We start from the raw sequence: 4,930 nt of genomic DNA, 5'->3' as shown, positions 1-4,930 counted from the left end.
TATACGGTTTCAGAGTATATTTTGTAAGTGCTTTTACTTGCACCTTCGAAGTTGCTTTTAACACTTTCTTGCGACGAGACTCGTTGTGAAAACCATCTTCACACTTTTCTTCGCCTTCAACGAGTTCTTGGGAGGGGAGATCTAAGCCTTTGACGAATTTTTCTGAATCAATCACAGTTCAAAGGGTTCTTAGGGCAACTACATGCCTATTTTTGTTTCTTCTTTGATTCAAGAATCTTATGTTTATTTCTTTATTTTATTCTTTATTTGTTGTTTTTCTTACCTTATTCTTGTTTTGTTAAATTTGCAGCAAATGCAATCCTTTCTCTTCAAACGTCTAAAACCTTTAAATGGAAAAAACTTGACAACTTGATCCTATTTTGTTGTCTTATACCACATCACTTCATTTATTTGAACTTAAATCATGATTGTTATTACGTGTGATTATTATTGATTTTACGTATGAAGTTGGATTTAATTTACTTACTGTTGATGTTATCATATATCGTCTCTAAGGTGTTTGAGTTAATGTTTCTTGTTCTTAATGTTTAATCCAATTGCACTGGGAGGGTTGTGGGAACATCACTAGGGGTGAGCCGCAAGATTGCAACGAGAGTTGTGAGCGCATTGTCGACATGCCTTGTAGAACTAGGATCATCTTGGTGATCCATGAACCCATTGGTGAGTCGAACACTTCATATGATTCTGCCATAGAGAGAGGGGATTCCCCAGCTTCTTACTAGATGCATTAACTTAGATGCTTTGTCGCGACATAAGATTGCATTGACATTTGTAATTCAAATTTGGCTTAATTGCATCATAATTTATTTCCTTAACTCATCTATTTGTTACTTGTGTTTTGTGCTTGTGATTTCCAATTTTTTATTTTACTTCATTGCAACCACATAATTCGAAGCATCACACATATTTTTTACTAAGTAACTTTGGCAGAATAGCATTGCCAGTGGAATACTAACCTAGTCTTTGTGGGTTGATAACTCCGTAAAAAGGTCATATTTGAGACATTTTCACTTAAGTTATTGACTGTCTAAAAGCCCATTTAGGATCATATAGATGTGGTGGAATTTTGTTTGTTGCGACATTTTATTTTGTAATCAGTGCTACTTTATGAGGAAGGTGTTTTGTTTGATGATGTGTAGGATTCAGGAGAAAGGATAAGCAAAAGGAAATTGCCATGACATGATGAGACTACTGAGCAAAATGTGATTGCCGCGACAACTCGGACGACATTTCTGGGCAGAAAAAGTCAAAGAAAATATTTTTAGTAAGAGCTAGATGTCATGACATAAAACGTGATTTGTGCAATCAGCCATAAAGGAGGGGTCAGTTACAATTTTTGCACCGACTCTAACATAAAAGGAATGAGCTTTAGGGTACTAATGTAATTTTAACACAAAACCCTAGGTTCATTCTCCCCTATAAATAGAAGATGAAATCTGACTGTTTTGAGGGAGACTTTGAGACTTTTACACAACCGCCAAGAGCCTAAAATTCGAAGAAAAATATCTCTCTTTTTTCAGTCAATCGTTTTTGACATGGAATTCCTCCGTTGACAACCTAGAGGGAGTGGCGAACTAGGCGTCCGAGAAGAGCTAGATTGCTGGGACAGTTCGTGGTGGCCGAGGGAAGCTCCGGCAGTGCACGTCGAAGCCTTTTCCTCATTCCCTTTGCTCTTTGCTTTCATATTTTATCGTTTGGGTTGTAAGGAATGGATTAACTTTCTTTGTGCTTGCTTATTTTGAACCCCCACCATGAACTAATCCTATTTGGCGGTAGTTTATTTTGGATATTTAAGTTTTGCTTTAATGAATGGTTATTTTTCTATGTTATATTCTGTTTTGTTTATGAAGCTTAGCGCCTTAAGGTTGTAGGAGCTACGAGAGTAGCCGTTCCATAGGAGATTACTTAGTGTTCGAGAGAATGTCTAGGTAGCACATCCTTAGTGTTCGAGAGAAACTAGGGAGGAACCACATAAGCAAGGGGTTCTAGATAGTAACTAGGCCTAATCCACCTTAGAGATAAGGCTAGGATTTCATTCGACTAAAAGGAGTTGTGTATGAGCGATATGTTAGATGTTAATGCTTCCGCAAAAAGCTTTTGCCAAGACATATCCTATTATCTGGACCAATAGGATCCCTGCAGTAGCTAACGCCAATCGGTTTTGCCAAGGCATCTTCAATTTGTTGAGTCCCTTACTAGAGATAGCATAGGGCACCCTTAGTAAACTCTGTCGGGCAGAGAGGCATAGAAGTAAGACCATTCTTAGAAGTAGACTTAAATTTCCTAAGTAACTCCTATCACTCATTCCCATAGTAGCTTGTCGTGTGAGGAAGTCTAAAGTCCTGATAATCAAATCCAGTATTTACATTTTATATTGCCTTTGCATTTCCATTTGTTTGCACTAAACACAATTTAATTTGTTACGACATCTCCATCCATTTTGCCACAGCATTCTCATTTGTGAATATCATTAGCTATACTTAGTTACTTTAGAATAGTGCATAAACTTTACTCAAGATCTCTCCAATCCTTGTGGATACGATACTCACTCATCACTATATTACTTGGTCGATTGTGTATACTTGCACATATTTCCACACCCATATTTAGTACTCACAAATCGCGGACAAGTTTTTAGCGCCGTTGTCGGGGATTGGCAATTGAAGATGTTGAGTTTAGTTTTTGCACTGTTTTATTTTTTTCTTTGTACATAGTTACTTGTTTTTGTGTTTACCTTTCTCAGGTGTTACATTGTCGCATGACCCGTAAAAAACCCAAAGAACCATTATTTCATATTGAAAATGAGGCTCATGTTGTTCAAAATCAAGTGAAGGATCATGCAGTTCTAAATGTCACGATAATTCCAAATGTTGGGAATTATGCTCGACCACGCATTATTAGAGATCACTTAGCTCCCACCTTGGACGATCTAAAACCTGCTATTGTAGCTCCCAAGATTCAGGCAACCCAATTTGAGCTCAAACCGGTTATGTTCGACATGTTGGACTTGATTGGACAATTTGGTGATGCTCCTCATTAGGATGCAAGGCAACATGTTCGGGCATTTTTAGATGTTTGTGACTCCTTTCGACAACAAGGTGTGCATGAAGATGTACTGAAATTGAAGTTATTTCCATATTCTTTGAAAGATCACGCCAGGGCATGGCTCAATGGATTACTTTCCGGCTCGATAAGGTCTTGGACTGACTTGTGCAAAAAAAATTTACTACGGCATAATCAACCCAATATGAACAACAATCTTAGAAATGCCATAGCATCTTTTCACCAAGGTGATGAAGAGTCTATGTATGAGTGTTGGGATCGATACAAAAGTTTGCTTCGCAAGTGCCCCAATCATGGATTCCACGACTGGACTCAAGTTGTGATGTTCTACAATGGAGTCAATTCACCCACGATGATGATGCTAGATGCCTTGACAAATAGGACATTGCTCGACAAATCACCTGAAGAGGCTTTTAAAATTCATGATCGAATTACTAACCATGATTACCAATTTTCATATTCAAGGTCAAGGATGATGCTAGATGCCTCAACAAATGCATCCAAATCAGCATGTCTATTATGCCATGGCAATCACCATGAGAGTGAGTGTCCGACTAATCAGGAGTCTATCAACTATGTAGAGAACTACAATCGAGGCAACAACAACCCCTATTATAATAATCTTGGATGGTGTCAACGTCCAAACTTCTCTTGGGGAAATCAAGGAACCAGTAATGCTAGTCAACCTGCTAGGCAGCAGAACTTCAGTAACTCCTAGGGTTTTCAAACGAATATGCCATGGCTTAATTCTAAGAAGGGAGTGCCATCTTCATCCAACACAAGTTCTTTGGAGGCTACAATTCAAGATTTTTTAGCAACCATGAAGACCATGCTGCATGACCATGTGACCTCTATAAAAAGCCAAGAAGCTTTGCTTCAAAGTCACAGCTCGTCTTTAAGGGCCTTGGAGGGTCAGGTTGGCCAAATTGCCACGGCATTATAGTCTCGCCTACATGGCAGTCTACCTAGTGATACTGAAGTCACTAAGGCTCAAGACATAGAACATTGTGGTACATTAACCTTAAGGAGTGGCACTAGAATCGACAAAGATGCTAAGTTTGGGGGGGAGACACTCAGAGAGCCCGATAATGAGATTATGCACGAAGATCCGAAGGTGCAAAAAGCTTCACATTTTTTGGAAAACAATGATGGGGACTCGAAGAGTGCAACCAATGAGGATAAGAAAAAATTTCCCACGGTAAAAGAAAAGCCCCCATCAGTAGGAGTTGATGACCAAAGGAAAGCTGCAGAATTTTGCCGCAATAAATTTTTATGCACTAATAATCACTTGAAGCTTGATGAAGAAGACGAAGAGGAGCTCGATGATATTCAAAAGAAGATGAATCAGTCTAGCTCACCCATAGCTAGACCAGGTATGAAATTTGAACCTTTGGATTCTATTGAATTTACTCATCCCAAACCACAAGTAACTGCCCATCTGTCTAGACTAGAAATTATAAAAGAATTAAGGAATGGAATAGACATTAAGGAAAAATTCCCTAATGAGAAATTATTATTTGCCACGAAAATTTTATGGTATGCTAACATTGTCAATTTTCTCGTTAGTGTTGTTTTGTTTCCTTACTTGAATAGCATAGGAAAGAACAAGGTCAAACACGATGGTGTCTACTGTCATAGGGATAACTTCGACCTCTTCAACGAATTTGCTTCCCAAATGATTACAAGTTACCATGGCAAAAAGGAGTGAAAAGAGATCTCACTCCACTACCATTTAGCTTCAGGCAAAGAGCACTTTGAAGAAGAAAGGACTACTAAAAAGGTCATACAATTCAGACGTGAAAGACACAAAATGCTAGGGCAAAATAGTTTGAAGGTGGAACTGTTA

General features: G+C 38.5%; 1 non-coding gene across 1 annotated transcript; it reads right to left on the bottom strand.

Annotated features, from left to right (window-relative positions):
• Positions 1-3,277: 3,277 nt before the first annotated feature.
• Positions 3,278-3,384, bottom strand: LOC120196979. The gene has a single exon (XR_005523233.1). It is a non-coding gene; the product is annotated as a small nucleolar RNA R71 (small nucleolar RNA).
• Positions 3,385-4,930: the final 1,546 nt, after the last annotated feature.

Source organism: Hibiscus syriacus, unplaced genomic scaffold (assembly GCF_006381635.1).
Source record: "Hibiscus syriacus cultivar Baekdansim isolate YM2019G1 unplaced genomic scaffold, ASM638163v2 tig00117034_pilon, whole genome shotgun sequence".
Taxonomy (NCBI): domain Eukaryota; kingdom Viridiplantae; phylum Streptophyta; class Magnoliopsida; order Malvales; family Malvaceae; genus Hibiscus; species Hibiscus syriacus.
Note: the sequence above shows the minus strand (reverse complement) of the source record. Positions and strands in the feature narration are given on the sequence as shown.